The 20,827-nt window shown below is 45.8% G+C and overlaps 15 non-coding genes across 15 annotated transcripts; 12 read left to right on the forward strand and 3 right to left on the reverse strand.

Moving 5' to 3' along the window:
• The first annotated feature begins 7,360 nt into the window (after window positions 1-7,360).
• On the forward strand, window positions 7,361-7,434 carry trnat-agu (transfer RNA threonine (anticodon AGU)). The gene has a single exon. It is a non-coding gene; the product is annotated as a tRNA-Thr (tRNA).
• Window positions 7,435-9,110: 1,676 nt separating this feature from the next.
• trnak-uuu (transfer RNA lysine (anticodon UUU)) lies at window positions 9,111-9,183 on the reverse strand. Its single transcript has one exon. It is a non-coding gene; the product is annotated as a tRNA-Lys (tRNA).
• A 495-nt stretch (window positions 9,184-9,678) lies between these two features.
• trnan-guu (transfer RNA asparagine (anticodon GUU)) lies at window positions 9,679-9,752 on the forward strand. The gene has a single exon. It is a non-coding gene; the product is annotated as a tRNA-Asn (tRNA).
• Window positions 9,753-10,118: 366 nt separating this feature from the next.
• Window positions 10,119-10,200, forward strand: trnas-cga (transfer RNA serine (anticodon CGA)). Its single transcript has one exon. It is a non-coding gene; the product is annotated as a tRNA-Ser (tRNA).
• Window positions 10,201-11,419: 1,219 nt separating this feature from the next.
• Window positions 11,420-11,501, forward strand: trnas-cga (transfer RNA serine (anticodon CGA)). Its single transcript has one exon. It is a non-coding gene; the product is annotated as a tRNA-Ser (tRNA).
• A 1,178-nt stretch (window positions 11,502-12,679) lies between these two features.
• Window positions 12,680-12,750, forward strand: trnag-gcc (transfer RNA glycine (anticodon GCC)). Its single transcript has one exon. It is a non-coding gene; the product is annotated as a tRNA-Gly (tRNA).
• Window positions 12,751-13,092: 342 nt separating this feature from the next.
• On the forward strand, window positions 13,093-13,166 carry trnat-agu (transfer RNA threonine (anticodon AGU)). Its single transcript has one exon. It is a non-coding gene; the product is annotated as a tRNA-Thr (tRNA).
• Window positions 13,167-14,842: 1,676 nt separating this feature from the next.
• On the reverse strand, window positions 14,843-14,915 carry trnak-uuu (transfer RNA lysine (anticodon UUU)). The gene has a single exon. It is a non-coding gene; the product is annotated as a tRNA-Lys (tRNA).
• A 495-nt stretch (window positions 14,916-15,410) lies between these two features.
• On the forward strand, window positions 15,411-15,484 carry trnan-guu (transfer RNA asparagine (anticodon GUU)). Its single transcript has one exon. It is a non-coding gene; the product is annotated as a tRNA-Asn (tRNA).
• A 377-nt stretch (window positions 15,485-15,861) lies between these two features.
• trnas-cga (transfer RNA serine (anticodon CGA)) lies at window positions 15,862-15,943 on the forward strand. Its single transcript has one exon. It is a non-coding gene; the product is annotated as a tRNA-Ser (tRNA).
• A 1,178-nt stretch (window positions 15,944-17,121) lies between these two features.
• Window positions 17,122-17,192, forward strand: trnag-gcc (transfer RNA glycine (anticodon GCC)). The gene has a single exon. It is a non-coding gene; the product is annotated as a tRNA-Gly (tRNA).
• Window positions 17,193-17,534: 342 nt separating this feature from the next.
• On the forward strand, window positions 17,535-17,608 carry trnat-agu (transfer RNA threonine (anticodon AGU)). Its single transcript has one exon. It is a non-coding gene; the product is annotated as a tRNA-Thr (tRNA).
• A 1,676-nt stretch (window positions 17,609-19,284) lies between these two features.
• trnak-uuu (transfer RNA lysine (anticodon UUU)) lies at window positions 19,285-19,357 on the reverse strand. Its single transcript has one exon. It is a non-coding gene; the product is annotated as a tRNA-Lys (tRNA).
• A 495-nt stretch (window positions 19,358-19,852) lies between these two features.
• trnan-guu (transfer RNA asparagine (anticodon GUU)) lies at window positions 19,853-19,926 on the forward strand. Its single transcript has one exon. It is a non-coding gene; the product is annotated as a tRNA-Asn (tRNA).
• A 377-nt stretch (window positions 19,927-20,303) lies between these two features.
• trnas-cga (transfer RNA serine (anticodon CGA)) lies at window positions 20,304-20,385 on the forward strand. The gene has a single exon. It is a non-coding gene; the product is annotated as a tRNA-Ser (tRNA).
• Window positions 20,386-20,827: the final 442 nt, after the last annotated feature.

Genomic DNA, 20,827 nt, shown 5'->3' on the forward strand with positions numbered 1-20,827 from the left:
AGGTCACATCTACTTCTGACACGTGCAGCTATTCCCTCTCAAGGATGTGATTAAACTATCTGCTATGAGAACGTCCTGTTTTCTCTAATCATAATGTACACTACATGTGCAAGTGACACAGCATTAATCTTACTTTGCTATGTGAGTGTTATGAAATGTATGTAGGTTATAAGAATATAGTAAAATAGAATAACTTTACGTACAATTCTTCCAACATTTCCCTCCTGTTTATTCATTTTGCACTATATTCTCCCATCCTCCATTGACCTCTTCTTTTTAGATTTTCAGTCCTGGATTCATCCTATAGCACAAAAGGTACACTCAGAGGTCAACTGCATAATCTCCTGGATCGGAAAACAAGTCCGGAAAATGCCATGATGTTTCATCATTTATCTCTTCAGTTTCGGTGTCTTCATTGTCGCTGTCTTCTTGGGGCTCCCCTTTTGGAGTAAGGAGTGCATACATTTCTGACACCTCTTGCTTAATTGGTTGGATATCAGTGGTGATTAACCTGGTGCACAAAAGTCTAATGCAGGGAATGCAACAACATCCACATAAGGTGAGAATAGCTGCAAATACAGCGATTGACATTAAAACTGACATTATCAGTTGTTTATATTTGCCAAATACGTCTCCAAAGCCATCCCACATTGACGTGTCAACTCCAGAATGGTCTTTCATCTTGCTGTTAAGGGACCTTAGACCTTCCAAGGCCTTGGTGAGACTCCCGTCCGCTGCCGGAATGAACGTGCAGCACTGATCACCAAAAATGGCACATACTCCGCCCTTCCAGGAGCATGTCAACAGCAATTCTGTTTTGGAAAGCCATGAGGGAGGTAGCTGACAGTTGTTCATGGATGGCGGAGAACCCTTCTTCTGTTTTATTACCTAGTTTCTGCACGTTATAGTGGATGTGGTTGATTCTATCTACATTTTTGTTAATTGTGCACCACCAGCAAATCGATGATTCGAAACCTGCTGCTATCTGGTTGACTAATTTGAATTCATCAGGGACTCCTCTCGGAACTCCAATACTGTCTATGTAGGTGGCATCATTTTTATCCCACCCTGACACTGATCTCTTTGTACTCCATCCTGTCGTTGATCTTTTTGTTCTGATTTTCCAGGTGTGGGAAAATGTTTACTGCGGTTAATAGATCGGTGATGGAGGTTGGAAAAATTGATACTGGTAAAATCAGTGACACTGAGACGCAAAGTCCTGTGGTATTATATGGTAATCTATCAAACAATTTATCATCCCCACACCACCACCAGATGTCACTGCGAGATTTTGGTCTGAAAGTTATGTCTACTGTTTGTACTAGGTGACATTGGGTGTTATTTAATTTGCCCAATCTACTGCCCTTACTGGTTCTGTTTATGCAAGAGAAATTTCCTGCAGCTGCCTTTTTAGAAAACACTGGTTTTTGTTTTTCAGTGGAAGTAAGAGGATAGACCTTATCCCATTGTGAACAATTTTTATTTATTTATTTATTTATTTTTGGGAATGGTTTTTATTCATTACTTCGATCAAACAATCTATTCCCATAGTTGAAGGCACTACTTGTAATAGTGGTCTGGCTCCTATACACACACAATCTCCTTGATTTGACATATTTGCTGCCTGTTCCACTAGCAGCAGCCAGTTATTGCTTTGTTGTGAAATGCCCGTAGTGACACGAAACCAATCATCTACATTTCGAATTACGGTTATTTTAACTCCAGCATGACGTGTGTAGTTGTTTGTGATTGGCAGTTCAACAGGGGTCATGGTTTGATTTTCGCAAATAATTATAGGAAAGTAGGGATCTGCCCCAGAAGAGTAGGCCCATAAAAGGAAACCCCAACATGAGGTATTTAAAATAGTGCCCAATGGTTGGTCATATGGGTTGAGTTTAGCTGAGCTAAAGCAAACGTCATACTTAATATGGCCCCATGTTTCTTTAACATAATTTTATTATGGAAATGCCTGGCTTCTAATGTGGTACCAGGTGCCCAGTAATCACCTTCCTGTGTGGTAATCAATGTGTCCCAACTTAAATCTAACACGTGTCCAGTAACATACCACCAATAACTAGCATATGTCTCCCCTGACACCTGATGTCTATTTGTAAATCCTTTCAAGATGATATGGGTATTTGGAGTTCGGTAGCCGAATTTGGGGCTATGGTCATACATATGGAGTTGCTGTATGCCCACTTAATAATCCAGGGTGTTAGGTCGACCTGTGTTTGTGATCGGTGAGGGTCCCCCACCCTTCTTTTCTGCATGTTAAGATTCTTTTCCCATAGTAGCAGTGACATCACTATTATTGCTCCGATCAGTCCTCCTACTGCTGCTAATTATTATTATTATTATTTTTTTTTATGCGTCTGAGTGATCATCTTACCAGCAGGCCTGCAACCCCTCATAATAACACAACAGAGTTGTGGACAATCTTCACCGGTTTGAGATGACTGCAAACTAGAATTACAGCCCCCTTTGTAGCCGGACTTCCTCTGAAGGTCGTTGAGGAGCTACAAATCTACAGCAGATACCACAATGCTATTATCATGACGCAAATAGGTACAGTTAGGGTGAATACTAAGATGGAGATGGATAATTTAGTCATAGTTTCTTCCATGCACTTTCTCAATCTGTTTTTTTTTTCGTTTGTTTTTTTCTTTTCTTATTGTCCCATTCATCCTTTCTACCAACCCTGCACTCTGTGGGTGGTAGGCACAATGATTTTTTAGGTCTATATGGAATGCTTGACCTATTCTTGTTACGATCTGATTTACGAAATGTGTGCCATTATCACTGTAAATTTTTTCTGGAATACCATAGCGTGGAATTATGTCTTTGCATAGAGCTTTAGCTACTGTTAGTGCATCTGGATGTTTTGTAGGAAACAGTTCTATCTATTTTGAAAATGAGTCTATTATCACTAAACAGAATCTTTTCCCTTCACTGTTGTTGAGTTCAATGAAGTCCATGTGTATATGTTGGAACGGATAATCTGGTTTAGGAAACTGTCCTCTTTTTGGCCTCAGATTACCTTGAGCGTTGTGTTTCGCACAAACCAAACACGTTCTACAAAAATTTCTCGAATAAGAATTAAAGCCATAGGTTGTATATGTTTGACTGACCAATCCCACCATTTCGAATAAGAATTAAATCCATACGTAGTAAAGTGGGTGTTAATAGTGTGGCACACTAGACATGTGTAAAACCATGGCTCAAAATAGCGTCCCACTTATGCAATTTTTTGGCAAGATTGTTTTATTATCTGTCGACATATTAACATTTTTGTCCAGGGTTGCTTTATTCCTTAGCCAGTGGTCAATTTCTTGCTTTGGACTCTGTTGTTACATGTCTGCCAGGATCTCAAAGTGTACTTGTAATTTTTTCCGTGTTAAGATGGTTCAGTTCCTTTAGTGCCGCTTGTTTAACCATTTTATCAGCGAACATATTTCCTAAAGATATTGGATCCGAATTATTAGTATGTGCCGTGCATTTACATACAGCAATTTGTTTTGGCAATTGCACTGCTTCTAGTAAAGTTGTTAATAATCCTGCATGAGTTGTTAGTTTTCCCGTTGATGTTATCATACCTCTGTTTTACCAATATTGTGCAAAGGTATGTACTGTTGAATATACATATTGGCTATCAGTATAAATTGTCACCTTTTGACCTTTCATTAATTTGCATGCTTCTGTAAGCGTTATGACTGCATAGCCTGTTATTGTTTTTCCCAAATAATTTTTTCTTTGAGGAACCATCTACAAAATCACCCTTTTTTGTTAGTGTCTGATCTAATAGGTCTGGTCTACACTTTGCAGTTTGTGTTGTTAGCTCATAACAATCATGTGGTTGGCCTTCCTCAGGGAGATTAAGATTGCTTGTTTTCTGTCTGTTAGAATGGTTCGCCCTTGTCCTGTCAACTGATGGCCTAAATACTTCACTGATTGCTTACAAAATTGTAGTTTGTATTTACTCACTTTATGGCCTTCTTTCGCTAAATGGTGCAATAAGGCTATTGTCTTCCTCACATGACTTCCTATCTTGTGACGCTAGTAGGATGTCATCTACATATAATAATTTCTGGCTTCCATTTGGGGGTTCAAACGTGGACATACTGGCCATCATTGCTTGTGAATAAATTATATATATATTTATTTGTTTTTTATTCTTTCTGCAAACGTAAATGTGAACCTGAACTTTCTTTCTCTATTTGAATGGAGAAGAATGCCTGATGTCTACTACGGTGAACCATGTGACATCTGTTGGTAAAGAATTTAACAATGTGTGTGGGTCAGGCACACAAGGTGCTCTCGCCACCACAGCTTGATTTACAGCTTGTCCTGTATCATTCTCCATCCCACAGAGAGTGGCACTTTTTCTCACTGGGAAAATAGGGATGTTACATGGTGGGTTATCGTATTCTACTAAGACTAACAAGTCTTCTATTGCTGGTTTTATTCCTTCATATGCATTTTAGTTTTATTAGGTGTACTTGTAATTATACTACTGGTTCATCATTTGGTTCTGGTTGTATTTGTTAAGACAAGCCTAGTCGTGCTGAATATAGCTTTTGGTTCCTTTTGTACTGGCCTTTGACACAATCACGGGAGAAGTGACCTTCTTCACCGCAATTCCAACATCTAGCATTGTTGGGATAGTTTTGTATATTCTGTCTACCTGTTCCTTTACCTTTTCCTCCAAATCTTGGCGAGTTGGCATAACCCTTCTTTCGTTACCTTCCTTTTGTGTATAAAATGTGTCTGCCTGTTTTATCTTTGTTACTTTTTCTGCGTGTAAGGCATGGTTTATGTATTCATCTAGGGTTCCTCCACCCAGATTGATGTAATGTTTGTTCACCCAATTCTTTATTTCAGGTTTACTGCCCGCATGGAGTGCATTTTTTAGCTGCTGTTGGTATGGGCTGCCTTCTTCGTGGTTGACTGTCAAGCCGCTGTGACAGCGGAAAACTTGCTCCAGTCTTGCTCGATATTCGTTGAATGTTTCTGTTGCATTTTGTTGGCATCTACTGGTTTCATTGTAATTGGCTCTCTTTTGGAAGTTCGTGTTAATTCTTTGGAGTAGTCCTCTCACTTGGAACTCAAGTTCACGTGAGTCTGGACCAACTGGTACTCCATCTTCCTGTGCGGGTGTATAATTCCCACGCACGTGATACCATTCTGATCCTAACAGTGTCATCCATACTTGCTGAGTCTCTATTCCATTGAGGTGGTAGGACTTTCTGAGATTTTCCATCTCTTCAATGCAAGTGGTTATATCTTCTTTTGGTGAAGTGATTCCTTCGACTGCCTTTTTAATATCAGCTGTTGTCCAGGTCCTATAAACTCGTACTATGGGTTTTTCACCGTCATATCCTGCCCTTGGATTAGGTAGTTCGATAAGCGGGCACACGTCTATATTGTCTGGAGGCAAAGGAGCCATCTTAGGTGTTGGTGACAACATCATTTCTGCTCCTTTTACCAGTGTTTTTGTCCATGTTCCTACACTCCCTTGTGACCTTGTAAAAGGCGCTGTTGGGGGAGGAGGTGTATATTGGGGAGGCTTTTCCTCCACTTTCTCAGTGTTTTCTTTTAACATCTGTCTTGCCTCAGCTTACGGCCCTGACCTTGGTGGTACGTACTCATTGTCCTCCTGTCTGTGAAACATTACTGCTTTGTCTACTTTCTCACTTGTCCTTGCCTCTGTTGCCTTTGCTGCTCTTGCTTTTTCTCTCTCTTCCTCCTGCCTCTTCTTCTCCTGTCTCTCCTGTTTGGCTCGCCTTTCACCTGCTTCTCTCACGCCTGCCATTTTTAACCACGTACATGTCATCTCATACCCTTCCTTTTTCATTTTCTTCTCATTTGAGTCGGTTTTATTTCTTATTTTTTGTTGTAGTTATTTTATTCCAGAGACCGAAGGTTTCCCATAGAAATCGTACCGTTTGATCCACTGCGGTAAGTATTTTATTGCGTCTGGGTGTTGTTTTACTACCACACAATAATCTCGATTTTTTAACCCGCAGATTAATTTATTGTCCTGTTTACTTTGTCCCTTCCCCATTTTGATCAATAGAGACCCAAGTTATGAAGACAACTCCTAGGGAGTTCTAATAACTGGGTGTAGTCTCCTATGGGGTGGTGTGAATTACCGTATTGTGGTACTTGTCAAGCTTCTACCCCGGTGAGGGCGGACAAGTCTTGCCTCTGCTTCCACAACACGTCACCACTTTTGTCCCACAGTTTTGGTATGAAACAGTATCACTGAGTAGTAATACAATTTCCACTTACGCACACAATCACACGTTCACACTGTTACTTTTTAACCGGTTCACCTTGCCAGAGGACTCCGCCGTCCTTCACAGAATTTAACTATCTACTTTGATAGGCGAGTCTGCCCTCACACACAGAATTTAACTATCTACTTTGATAGGCGAGTCTGCCCTCGCGTGGACTTTAACTGGTCTTTGTTTACCTGATAGAGTCTAGAATTGTCAGGGTTTGGTACACTTCTATTTTTCAGCACAGAGGACTCCGCCGTCCTGTGTAGAGTTTAACTAGTCTGTTTCAACTAAGGGCGTCTACTCCACCTACGGAATTTAACTGTCTGACCTGCAGGGTTTGTACTTCTTCTTTTTATACTTTTTCTCTATTTTACTTTTCTTCTAACTTTCATTCTTTTAAACAAAATTTGTACTCACAGTCTCTGCGTCTCTGGATCTCCTTCAACCTTCGGATCCCAGCCCGCAAGAGAGGGACCAGTCCCGGAAAGGGTCTTAATGCTGTGGCCACAGTCTTGCCTGGATCTCGCTTGCCCGCTGGGATCGTCAGGTGTCTTGGAATCCGGCTCGAAGGACCAAGTTAATGTCAGGTTTAAACCCTAGACATTATTCACCATGCTGTAAAGAAAGACACAAAGACGTAAGTTGGTTTACTTGCAAGGAGAGTGATCAGGAACCGTTCAGTAACAATTCGCCACCTCACTCTGAAGCAGCTCCTGCCCTCTTGCCTTTTTATTGAAGGAAGGCCCTGGTTACACTACATGTCTCAACCGCCTGAAGGGTGGGGGAGCTATTCTATTCGGTTGAGACTGGTCTGTGAAATGTGTGTGCGGTGCGTGTGTGACTATGTGACCTTGGTTAGAGATGATTCAGCCCAGCAGGTGTTTTCTGTTATTGTGAGAAAGATATGAATAAAGTGGTGCGTGTGACTAGCAAAGCAAATGGATAATATGAGCAAGCCTCAAGCATTTCTAAATATGTATGTACATTTATTCCAACAGTTGGACTTTGGACTCCCTCCCTTGTATGAACATTTTCCCCCATTGGCGAACTGTTTTTGTGTTGGTGCCAGATGCACTGCTGGCACTGTGGCTAAGCTGGTCAAAGTGCCTGTCTAGTAAACAGGAGTTCCTGGGTTCAAATCCCAGCAGTGCCTGGGTGCTTGGTCAGTGAAACTTTGGCAGCTGATTTCTGAACCATGTACTTCTTTTTGTCACTTGCCCTTCAAGAACGAATTGACGTTGCATCCACAGCTGACATGATTGTTGTGGATCCCATTACGCCAGAAGGTGCTTGAATCCAAAGAGTATGACATTGTGATGTGTTGTCATTCAGCGCCAGTTGAATGACAGTTGATTATTTTTCTCTTACAGTGTGTCCCCACGTGGCATTGGTGGTTCAGTGGTAGAATTCTCACTTGCCAAGCGGTGGCCGCGCGCGTGTTGTTGACATTTGCTGCCAGCCAATCAGGATGCGACACATACGTCAGACAAGCAAAGAGACTCGCCTGCCACACGGGCATGATTACCATTACCATTACCATCTATCAGGGATGGCAACTGAATTAAGAATCAATGCCAGAAACCTGCCACAGGATTTCAGATAATGTTTTGATGCAGACTGGTCATGATGCCTCTGAAGTTCACCAAAGCAGACCTGACTTAAGGTGACTACACTTCCAAAGTTCCCAGTGATGACTGAACCTCTCGCTCCTTGTGTTCCCCGAGAAACTCGGTCAGCTGCGGAATTGACATACTCCAGCAAAGGAAGCAAAATAGTTATGAGACTGAACCTTCTCTGTCAACACAGCGCTGGCAGGGGAATTAGCTCAAATGGTAGAGCGCTCGCTTTGCATGCGAGAGGGAGCGGGATCGATGCCCACATTCTCCAAGAAGTCAAATGCTTTTTTGTAGAAGAGATGTTGGGATCGAAAATGAGTCCAGGATCTGTCCCTCAGCATCAGACAAATACCCCAAACCTAATCCTGGCTACGTTCTCTCGACTAGTCTCTTGTCATGTAATAGTGAAGAAACCCAGTCCTTGATTTATTGTTCCCAAGTACCAAACACTAATCTGAGCCCCAATTTCTATGCCAAATACAGTATTGGTCTAACCCTAAACCCAGTCCTCACTCCCTTCTCCAGTAGCACCTTAACTTGTTGTGTAGTACTTACCAGAAACTCAAGTCTATCATTTATTGACGGGTTTTATTCGTATTTCTGTCGTCAGTCGCTTCAGAATGACAGCAGTTGGCAGATAGCGCTTATGAATGACCCTAACCGTTCGACCGAGGACCAAGACAAATCCCATCTCCACTCAAAACCTGTCCAAATGTCAGTTACCTGACTGGGAGCACCAATATCTTTTTATTAATAAAATAAATTTGATTAGAGATCAGATGATAGATGTTGATGGTAGACTGTCAGATTCTATTATAAAGAACAATATTATGTAGGATAAACTGTGTAGTTTTCAATTTAAGAGGATAAGTGTAGATGAGGTAGGAAAACTGTTGCATTCCATTAAAAGCGATAAGCCATGTGGTATTGATAATTTGGATGGTAGGTTACTGAGGGCGGCAGCAAAGTTGATTCAGAAGCCGATATGCCATATCTTCAATTTAATTATTGACAATGGCGTTTATCCACAGTCCTGGAAGATCGCAAAGGTGCTAGGTCGAAAAGGTTTACTTAAACAAGTTATTCCTTGCGTGCACGGTCATCTCGGTGTCGAGGAAGAAGGAGCAGAAATCTTCTGGCATACTGTACTTGACCACAGAAGGAGGATAAAGGAAGTAGGTTTAACATTTCAGGGACGGGGCCTCCCCTCACCCACCTGAACAGGGACTTGAACCCTGGACCCTCAGATTAAAAGTCTGATGCTCTACCAACTGAGCTATCCAGGCCTTTGTTGAATGAGGACAACTCACAAGGTCAAATCTTCTGGCATACTGTACTTGACCTTGCAGAGAGGAGAGCTTCTTCTCTGGCTCTCAACAAAGGCGGTCACATCTTTCCCCTCTCCTCCCTATCCCTTATCTTCCCTGCTTTGTTGTCCCCTGTCCATCCTGTCGATGGAGTTTGACTTGATTCTTTGTCATGCAGTCTGAAATTGGCAAACTGAGAAATTATGATTGAATGACCAATGCAGTCTGTCTATTTTAATACATTTCGTCTCAACTCATGTTGAAAAAGGACAGAGCCATTTCCGTGAGAGCACAAGACCCCTGGATTGTACCCAAAAATACTTTGCGTTCATCAAAGAGTAAAGCTGGTGTCCTGGTTTGCAATGCCTCGATTGTTACACCAGAAGGTGCGAGTCACATCCAAAACAAAGGGCATGCTGGAAGCATAGCATGCGTTAGTATGGCTTCAACTGAACAGAAGTTGGCAGGGTGTGAGTCTCTGTGGCGCAATCGGTCAGCGCGCTCGGCTGTTAACCGGGAGGCTGGTGGTTCGAGCCCACCCAGGGACGTTCTCTGGATGCGTCAGTGTCACTGTTTATTCATGTTTGCGCTCCTCTCTTGCACAGCACTTGTGTGGTTCCCTCTGTGTCAAGGCTCCCTACAAATAGCGTTGTGTATTTGGACATTTGCAGGTTTAAGAAAACAGACCACTTTAGCCAAATATCTTCTGGACAAAAGGGTGGTCAGACAAGACAAAGTTTGAGCCAGTCACCTGAACATTAGACTTTTGATCTGAGTGTCCGGGATTCAAGTCCCTGTTCAGGTGACCAGTGATAGGGTCTGAGGTCCACTTGCAAACGCCTCCTTTTTGCCCACAAAATACAAGGGCAACAGGACAATCCCTTCAACAATCCCCCATTGGTCTTTTCCAAGCAGTCACGGTGGCCGAGAGGTTAAGGCGTTGGACTCGAAATCCAATGGGGTTTCCCCGCACAGGTTCGAATCCTGTCTGTGACGCTTAGGTCATTTGGGTTGGGCATTTGTTGCCGCCATGCTGTTTACCTTGTGGTGGAGTACTGTTGTTTATGAGGGCCGGGGTGTTGTCCTTTCACGGTCCGCATTCTCTAAACTGGTGTTCTAAATTTTGGGTAGAGGATAACGGGGTCCACTGTCCCCATTGATCTGCTTCTTGCAGTCTCGGTGGCCGAGAGGTTTGTTGCCACTCTGCTTTTGACATGCTGTTTTCAGCGGCCTTGTCGAGGGTGTTTCACAGGTGGGTGGTGTGATGTTGGATATGGGGGCCAGTGGGTTGTCGCCGTTTTGTTGTTCCTGGAGCAAATAAAAAAGAGTGGCCAGAAAGGGGGGTTGAACTCATGACCTTGGCGTTATTAGCACCACACGCTGACCAACTGAGCTAACCGGGATAGCGGCAGAAAGCTGCTGGAATGACAAGGCGCTACGAAACGCGTATCGGGCAGAGCCGCTCCGACCCACACGTCAGCTCCAAATCCCACTTCCCGGGGCTCTTCCGGCACCACTCCTCCCTCCCTGCTCCAGCGGCGGAGTGCCGTCTGACGACGTCGGGAGTGTCGTCCCCATCCAACTGGGAGCCAGTCGCCTTTCGTCAGCGGAGAGGAGTCACCGGCTACGCCTGTGGCTGTGCCTGTACTGTGGGAGTCCTACATACAATTTCCCGCTGTCCAGTTCGCCCAGCACGCCAACGCTCTTCCTCCACCAGGGATATTCCCCAGCTGCTGGCACTGCCCCCTCCAACCACACCAGCTGCGTCATCCGCTTTGGTGGGCCGACTTCAGGTGGAAGGTACGATATCCTGGGTGGTTCGAGCCCACCCAGGGACGTTCTCTGGATGCGTCAGTGTCACTGTTTATTCATGTTTGCGCTCCTCTCTTGCACAGCACTTGTGTGGTTCCCAATTGGCAAACTCTGTGTCAAGGCTCCCTACAAATAGCGTTGTGTATTTGGACATTTGCAGGTTTAAGAAAACAGACCACTTTAGCCAAATATCTTCTGGACAAAAGGGTGGTCAGACAAGACAAAGTTTGAGCCAGTCACCTGAACATTAGACTTTTGATCTGAGTGTCCGGGATTCAAGTCCCTGTTCAGGTGACCAGTGATAGGGTCTGAGGTCCACTTGCAAACGCCTCCTTTTTGCCCACAAAATACAAGGGCAACAGGACAATCCCTTCAACAATCCCCCATTGGTCTTTTCCAAGCAGTCACGGTGGCCGAGAGGTTAAGGCGTTGGTCTCGAAATCCAATGGGGTTTCCCCGCACAGGTTCGAATCCTGTCTGTGACGCTTAGGTCATTTGGGTTGGGCATTTGTTGCCGCCATGCTGTTTACCTTGTGGTGGAGTACTGTTGGTTATGAGGGCCGGGGTGTTGTCCTTTCACGGTCCGCATTCTCTAAACTGGTGTTCTAAATTTTGGGTAGAGGATAACGGGGTCCACTGTCCCCATTGATCTGCTTCTTGCAGTCTCGGTGGCCGAGAGGTTTGTTGCCACTCTGCTTTTGACATGCTGTTTTCAGCGGCCTTGTCGAGGGTGTTTCACAGGTGGGTGGTGTGATGTTGGATATGGGGGCCAGTGGGTTGTCGCCGTTTTGTTGTTCCTGGAGCAAATAAAAAAGAGTGGCCAGAAAGGGTGGTTGAACTCATGACCTTGGCGTTATTAGCACCACACGCTGACCAACTGAGCTAACCGGGATAGCGGCAGAAAGCTGCTGGAATGACAAGGCGCTACGAAACGCGTATCGGGCAGAGCCGCTCCGACCCACACGTCAGCTCCAAATCCCACTTCCCGGGGCTCTTCCGGCACCACTCCTCCCTCCCTGCTCCAGCGGCGGAGTGCCGTCTGACGACGTCGGGAGTGTCGTCCCCATCCAACTGGGAGCCAGTCGCCTTTCGTCAGCGGAGAGGAGTCACCGGCTACGCCTGTGGCTGTGCCTGTACTGTGGGAGTCCTACATACAATTTCCCGCTGTCCAGTTCGCCCAGCACGCCAACGCTCTTCCTCCACCAGGGATATTCCCCAGCTGCTGGCACTGCCCCCTCCAACCACACCAGCTGCGTCATCCGCTTTGGTGGGCCGACTTCAGGTGGAAGGTACGATATCCTGGGCGGGGGAAGCTTCTTCTACCACAGCATTAATTGACTCTGGGGCGGACGAGAACTACATTGATAGCGGACTGGTCAGTTCTCTTAACATTCCCTCTGTTGAGCTTGTCCCCCACAAGAATGTCTGCTCGCTAGATGAACATCACCTGGCATGCATTACGCATCAGACGTGCACCATATCCTTGGTGCTACCGGGTAACCACCACAAGGTCACTATTTTTTTTCTTATGCCCTCTCGCTCAGCTCTGTTAGTACTCGGCCTCCCCTGGCATCCCGTGCGTGTGTTGTGATGTTTTGTCACTTTGCAGAGGCACATCCACTCGACAATTTAATTTGTTTCTCCGACAGTGTTTCCCAACGTGGCATTGGTGGTTCAGTGGTAGAATTCTCGCTTGCCAAGCGGGAGGCCCGGGTCCGATTCCCGGCCAATGCAGTATATCTCAGCTTATACCTTTCTTTAGAGCTCATGTTGAAAAAGTACAAAGGCTCTTTTCCTGCGAAAGGACAGTATTCAGAATAACACCTGAAACGTAACAGACCGGACCACCCGAGAGTTAAGGTGGACAGCGCTTAGTGAAACCTTACTGCAGTCATGCTGTTGTAGTCTCTGTCGCGCAATTGGTCAGCACGTTTGGCTGTTAACTGAGAGGTTGGTGGTTCGAGCCCACCCAGGGACTCTCAATTCACACATGTGTTGGACTTTGGACTTCCTCCATTGTATGAACATTTTTCCCCATTGGCGAACTGTTTTTGTGTTGGTGACAGATGCACTGCTGGCACTGTGGCTAAGCTGGTCAAAGTGCCTGTCTAGTAAACAGGAGATCCTGGGTTCAAATCCCAGCAGTGCCTGGGTGCTTGGTCAGTGAAACTTTGGCAGCTGATTTCTGAACCATGTACTTCTTTTTGTCACTTGCCCTTCAAGAACGAATTGACGTTGCATCCACAGCTGACATGATTGTTGTGGATCCCATTACGCCAGAAGGTGCTTGAATCCAAAGAGTATGACATTGTGATGTGTTGTCATTCAGCGCCAGTTGAATGACAGTTGATTATTTTTCTCTTACAGTGTGTCCCCACGTGGCATTGGTGGTTCAGTGGTAGAATTCTCACTTGCCAAGCGGTGGCCGCACGCGTGTTGTTGACATTTGCTGCCAGCCAATCAGGATGCGACACATACGTCAGACAAGCAAAGAGACTCGCCTGCCACACGGGCATGATTACCATTACCATTACCATCTATCAGGGATGGCAACTGAATTAAGAATCAATGCCAGAAACCTGCCACAGGATTTCAGATAATGTTTTGATGCAGACTGGTCATGATGCCTCTGAAGTTCACCAAAGCAGACCTGACTTAAGGTGACTACACTTCCAAAGTTCCCAGTGATGACTGAACCTCTCGCTCCTTGTGTTCCCCGAGAAACTCGGTCAGCTGCGGAATTGACGTACTCCAGCAAAGGAAGCAAAATAGTTATGAGACTGAACCTTCTCTGTCAACACAGAGCTGGCAGGGGAATTAGCTCAAATGGTAGAGCGCTCGCTTTGCATGCGAGAGGGAGCGGGATCGATGCCCACATTCTCCAAGAAGTCAAATGCTTTTTTGTAGAAGAGATGTTGGGATCGAAAATGAGTCCACGATCTGTCCCTCAGCATCAGACAAATACCCCAAACCTAATCCTGGCTACGTTCTCTCGACTAGTCTCTTGTCATGTAATAGTGAAGAAACCCAGTCCTTGATTTATTGTTCCCAAGTACCAAACACTAATCTGAGCCCCAATTTCTATGCCAAATACAGTATTGGTCTAACCCTAAACCCAGTCCTCACTCCCTTCTCCAGTAGCACCTTAACTTGTTGTGTAGTACTTACCAGAAACTCAAGTCTATCATTTATTGACGGGTTTTATTCGTATTTCTGTCGTCAGTCGCTTCAGAATGACAGCAGTTGGCAGATAGCGCTTATGAATGACCCTAACCGTTCGACCGAGGACCAAGACAAATCCCATCTCCACTCAAAACCTGTCCAAATGTCAGTTACCTGACTGGGAGCACCAATATCTTTTTATTAATAAAATAAATTTGATTAGAGATCAGATGATAGATGTTGATGGTAGACTGTCAGATTCTATTATAAAGAACAATATTATGTAGGATAAACTGTGTAGTTTTCAATTTAAGAGGATAAGTGTAGATGAGGTAGGAAAACTGTTGCATTCCATTAAAAGCGATAAGCCATGTGGTATTGATAATTTGGATGGTAGGTTACTGAGGGCGGCAGCAAAGTTGATTCAGAAGCCGATATGCCATATCTTCAATTTAATTATTGACAATGGCGTTTATCCACAGTCCTGGAAGATCGCAAAGGTGCTAGGTCGAAAAGGTTTACTTAAACAAGTTATTCCTTGCGTGCACGGTCATCTCGGTGTTGAGGAAAAAGGAGCAGAAATCTTCTGGCATACTGTACTTGACCACAGAAGGAGGATAAAGGAAGTAGGTTTAACATTTCAGGGACGGGGCCTCCCCTCACCCACCTGAACAGGGACTTGAACCCTGGACCCTCAGATTAAAAGTCTGATGCTCTACCAACTGAGCTATCCAGGCCTTTGTTGAATGAGGACAACTCACAAGGTCAAATCTTCTGGCATACTGTACTTGACCTTGCAGAGAGGAGAGCTTCTTCTCTGGCTCTCAACAAAGGCGGTCGCATCTTTCCCCTCTCCTCCCTATCCCTTATCTTCCCTGCTTTGTTGTCCCCTGTCCATCCTGTCGATGGAGTTTGACTTGATTCTTTGTCATGCAGTCTGAAATTGGCAAACTGAGAAATTATGATTGAATGACCAATGCAGTCTGTCTATTTTAATACATTTCGTCTCAACTCATGTTGAAAAAGGACAGAGCCATTTCCGTGAGAGCACAAGACCCCTGGATTGTACCCAAAAATACTTTGCGTTCATCAAAGAGTAAAGCTGGTGTCCTGGTTTGCAATGCCTCGATTGTTACACCAGAAGGTGCGAGTCACATCCAAAACAAAGGGCATGCTGGAAGCATAGCATGCGTTAGTATGGCTTCAACTGAACAGAAGTTGGCAGGGTGTGAGTCTCTGTGGCGCAATCGGTCAGCGCGCTCGGCTGTTAACCGGGAGGCTGGTGGTTCGAGCCCACCCAGGGACGTTCTCTGGATGCGTCAGTGTCACTGTTTATTCATGTTTGCGCTCCTCTCTTGCACAGCACTTGTGTGGTTCCCAATTGGCAAACTCTGTGTCAAGGCTCCCTACAAATAGCGTCGTGTATTTGGACATTTGCAGGTTTAAGAAAACAGACCACTTTAGCCAAATATCTTCTGGACAAAAGGGTGGTCAGACAAGACAAAGTTTGAGCCAGTCACCTGAACATTAGACTTTTGATCTGAGTGTCCGGGATTCAAGTCCCTGTTCAGGTGACCAGTGATAGGGTCTGAAGTCCACTTGCAAACGCCTCCTTTTTGCCCACAAAATACAAGGGCAACAGGACAATCCCTTCAACAATCCCCCATTGGTCTTTTCCAAGCAGTCACGGTGGACGAGAGGTTAAGGCGTTGGACTCGAAATCCAATGGGGTTTCCCCGCACAGGTTCGAATCCTGTCTGTGACGCTTAGGTCATTTGGGTTGGGCATTTGTTGCCGCCATGCTGTTTACCTTGTGGTGGAGTACTGTTGGTTATGAGGGCCGGGGTGTTGTCCTTTCACGGTCCGCATTCTCTAAACTGGTGTTCTAAATTTTGGGTAGAGGATAACGGGGTCCACTGTCCCCATTGATCTGCTTCTTGCAGTCTCGGTGGCCGAGAGGTTTGTTGCCACTCTGCTTTTGACATGCTGTTTTCAGCGGCCTTGTCGAGGGTGTTTCACAGGTGGGTGGTGTGATGTTGGATATGGGGGCCAGTGGGTTGTCGCCGTTTTGTTGTTCCTGGAGCAAATAAAAAAGAGTGGCCAGTAAGGGGGGTTGAACTCATGACCTTGGCGTTATTAGCACCACACGCTGACCAACTGAGCTAACCGGGACAGCGGCAGAAAGCTGCTGGAATGACAAGGCGCTACGAAACGCGTATCGGGCAGAGCCGCTCCGACCCACACGTCAGCTCCAAATCCCACTTCCCGGGGCTCTTCCGGCACCACTCCTCCCTCCCTGCTCCAGCGGCGGAGTGCCGTCTGACGACGTCGGGAGTGTCGTCCCCATCCAACTGGGAGCCAGTCGCCTTTCGTCAGCGGAGAGGAGTCACCGGCTACGCCTGTGGCTGTGCCTGTACTGTGGGAGTCCTACATACAATTTCCCGCTGTCCAGTTCGCCCAGCACGCCAACGCTCTTCCTCCACCAGGGATATTCCCCAGCTGCTGGCACTGCCCCCTCCAACCACACCAGCTGCGTCATCCGCTTTGGTGGGCCGACTTCAGGTGGAAGGTACGATATCCTGGGCGGGGGAAGCTTCTTCTACCACAGCATTAATTGACTCTGGGGCGGACGAGAACTACATTGATAGCGGACTGGTCAGTTCTCTTAACATTCCTACTGTTGAGCTTGTCCCCCACAAGAATGTCTGCTCGCTAGATGAACATCACCTGGCATGCATTACGCATCAGACGTGCACCATATCCTTGGTGCTACCGGGTAACCACCACAAGGTCACTATTTTTTTTCTTATGCCCTCTCGCTCAGCTCTGTTAGCACTCGGCCTCCCCTGGCATCCCGTGCGTGTGTTGTGATGTTTTGTCACTTTGCAGAGGCACATCCACTCGACAATTTAATTTGTTTCTCCGACAGTGTTTCCCAACGTGGCATTGGTGGTTCAGTGGTAGAATTCTCGCTTGCCAAGCGGGAGGCCCGGGTCCGATTCCCGGCCAATGCAGTATATCTCAGCTTATACCTTTCTTTAGAGCTCATGTTGAAAAAGTACAAAGGCTCTTTTCCTGCGAAAGGACAGTATTCAGAATAACACCTGAAACGTAACAGACCGGACCACCCGAGAGTTAAGGTGGACAGCGCTTAGTGAAACCTTACTGCAGTCATGCTGTTGTAGTCTCTGTCGCGCAATTGGTCAGCACGTTTGGCTGTTAACTGAGAGGTTGGTGGTTCGAGCCCACCCAGGGACTCTCAATTCACACATGTGTTGGACTTTGGACTTCCTCCATTGTATGAACATTTTTCCCCATTGGCGAACTGTTTTTGTGTTGGTGACAGATGCACTGCTGGCACTGTGGCTAAGCTGGTCAAAGTGCCTGTCTAGTAAACAGGAGATCCTGGGTTCAAATCCCAGCAGTGCCTGGGTGCTTGGTCAGTGAAACTTTGTCAGCTGATTTCTGAACCATGTACTTCTTTTTGTCACTTGCCCTTCAAGAACGAATTGACGTTGCATCCACAGCTGACATGATTGTTGTGGATCCCATTACGCCAGAAGGTGCTTGAATCCAAAGAGTATGACATTGTGATGTGTTGTCATTCAGCGCCAGTTGAATGACAGTTGATTATTTTTCTCTTACAGTGTGTCCCCACGTGGCATTGGTGGTTCAGTGGTAGAATTCTCACTTGCCAAGCGGTGGCCGCGCGCGTGTTGTTGACATTTGCTGCCAGCCAATCAGGATGCGACACATACGTCAGACAAGCAAAGAGACTCGCCTGCCACACGGTCATGATTACCATTACCATTACCATCTATCAGGGATGGCAACTGAATTAAGAATCAATGCCAGAAACCTGCCACAGGATTTCAGATAATGTTTTGATGCAGACTGGTCATGATGCCTCTGAAGTTCACCAAAGCAGACCTGACTTAAGGTGACTACACTTCCAAAGTTCCCAGTGATGACTGAACCTCTCGCTCCTTGTGTTCCCCGAGAAACTCGGTCAGCTGCGGAATTGACGTACTCCAGCAAAGGAAGCAAAATAGTTATGAGACTGAACCTTCTCTGTCAACACAGAGCTGGCAGGGGAATTAGCTCAAATGGTAGAGCGCTCGCTTTGCATGCGAGAGGGAGCGGGATCGATGCCCACATTCTCCAAGAAGTCAAATGCTTTTTTGTAGAAGAGATGTTGGGATCGAAAATGAGTCCAGGATCTGTCCCTCAGCATCAGACAAATACCCCAAACCTAATCCTGGCTACGTTCTCTCGACTAGTCTCTTGTCATGTAATAGTGAAGAAACCCAGTCCTTGATTTATTGTTCCCAAGTACCAAACACTAATCTGAGCCCCAATTTCTATGCCAAATACAGTATTGGTCTAACCCTAAACCCAGTCCTCACTCCCTTCTCCAGTAGCACCTTAACTTGTTGTGTAGTACTTACCAGAAACTCAAGTCTATCATTTATTGACGGGTTTTATTCGTATTTCTGTCGTCAGTCGCTTCAGAATGACAGCAGTTGGCAGATAGCGCTTATGAATGACCCTAACCGTTCGACCGAGGACCAAGACAAATCCCATCTCCACTCAAAACCTGTCCAAATGTCAGTTACCTGACTGGGAGCACCAATATCTTTTTATTAATAAAATAAATTTGATTAGAGATCAGATGATAGATGTTGATGGTAGACTGTCAGATTCTATTATAAAGAACAATATTATGTAGGATAAACTGTGTAGTTTTCAATTTAAGAGGATAAGTGTAGATGAGGTAGGAAAACTGTTGCATTCCATTAAAAGCGATAAGCCATGTGGTATTGATAATTTGGATGGTAGGTTACTGAGGGCGGCAGCAAAGTTGATTCAGAAGCCGATATGCCATATCTTCAATTTAATTATTGACAATGGCGTTTATCCACAGTCCTGGAAGATCGCAAAGGTGCTAGGTCGAAAAGGTTTACTTAAACAAGTTATTCCTTGCGTGCACGGTCATCTCGGTGTTGAGGAAGAAGGAGCAGAAATCTTCTGGCATACTGTACTTGACCACAGAAGGAGGATAAAGGAAGTAGGTTTAACATTTCAGGGACGGGGCCTCCCCTCACCCACCTGAACAGGGACTTGAACCCTGGACCCTCAGATTAAAAGTCTGATGCTCTACCAACTGAGCTATCCAGGCCTTTGTTGAATGAGGACAACTCACAAGGTCAAATCTTCTGGCATACTGTACTTGACCTTGCAGAGAGGAGAGCTTCTTCTCTGGCTCTCAACAAAGGCGGTCGCATCTTTCCCCTCTCCTCCCTATCCCTTATCTTCCCTGCTTTGTTGTCCCCTGTCCATCCTGTCGATGGAGTTTGACTTGATTCTTTGTCATGCAGTCTGAAATTGGCAAACTGAGAAATTATGATTGAATGACCAATGCAGTCTGTCTATTTTAATACATTTCGTCTCAACTCATGTTGAAAAAGGACAGAGCCATTTCCGTGAGAGCACAAGACCCCTGGATTGTACCCAAAAATACTTTGCGTTCATCAAAGAGTAAAGCTGGTGTCCTGGTTTGCAATGCCTCGATTGTTACACCAGAAGGTGCGAGTCACATCCAAAACAAAGGGCATGCTGGAAGCATAGCATGCGTTAGTATGGCTTCAACTGAACAGAAGTTGGCAGGGTGTGAGTCTCTGTGGCGCAATCGGTCAGCGCGCTCGGCTGTTAACCGGGAGGCTGGTGGTTCGAGCCCACCCAGGGACGTTCTCTGGATGCGTCAGTGTCACTGTTTATTCATGTTTGCGCTCCTCTCTTGCACAGCACTTGTGTGGTTCCCAATTGGCAAACTCTGTGTCAAGGCTCCCTACAAATAGCGTTGTGTATTTGGACATTTGCAGGTTTAAGAAAACAGACCACTTTAGCCAAATATCTTCTGGACAAAAGGGTGGTCAGACAAGACAAAGTTTGAGCCAGTCACCTGAACATTAGACTTTTGATCTGAGTGTCCGGGATTCAAGTCCCTGTTCAGGTGACCAGTGATAGGGTCTGAGGTCCACTTGCAAACGCCTCCTTTTTGCCCACAAAATACAAGGGCAACAGGACAATCCCTTCAACAATCCCCCATTGGTCTTTTCCAAGCAGTCACGGTGGACGAGAGGTTAAGGCGTTGGACTCGAAATCCAATGGGGTTTCCCCGCACAGGTTCGAATCCTGTCTGTGACGCTTAGGTCATTTGGGTTGGGCATTTGTTGCCGCCATGCTGTTTACCTTGTGGTGGAGTACTGTTGGTTATGAGGGCCGGGGTGTTGTCCTTTCACGGTCCGCATTCTCTAAACTGGTGTTCTAAATTTTGGGTAGAGGATAACGGGGTCCACTGTCCCCATTGATCTGCTTCTTGCAGTCTCGGTGGCCGAGAGGTTTGTTGCCACTCTGCTTTTGACATGCTGTTTTCAGCGGCCTTGTCGAGGGTGTTTCACAGGTGGGTGGTGTGATGTTGGATATGGGGGCCAGTGGGTTGTCGCCGTTTTGTTGTTCCTGGAGCAAATAAAAAAGAGTGGCCAGTAAGGGGGGTTGAACTCATGACCTTGGCGTTATTAGCACCACACGCTGACCAACTGAGCTAACCGGGATAGCGGCAGAAAGCTGCTGGAATGACAAGGCGCTA

The sequence above is a fragment of the Doryrhamphus excisus genome, chromosome 11 (genome assembly GCF_030265055.1).
Source record: "Doryrhamphus excisus isolate RoL2022-K1 chromosome 11, RoL_Dexc_1.0, whole genome shotgun sequence".
Lineage (NCBI taxonomy): Eukaryota > Metazoa > Chordata > Actinopteri > Syngnathiformes > Syngnathidae > Doryrhamphus > Doryrhamphus excisus.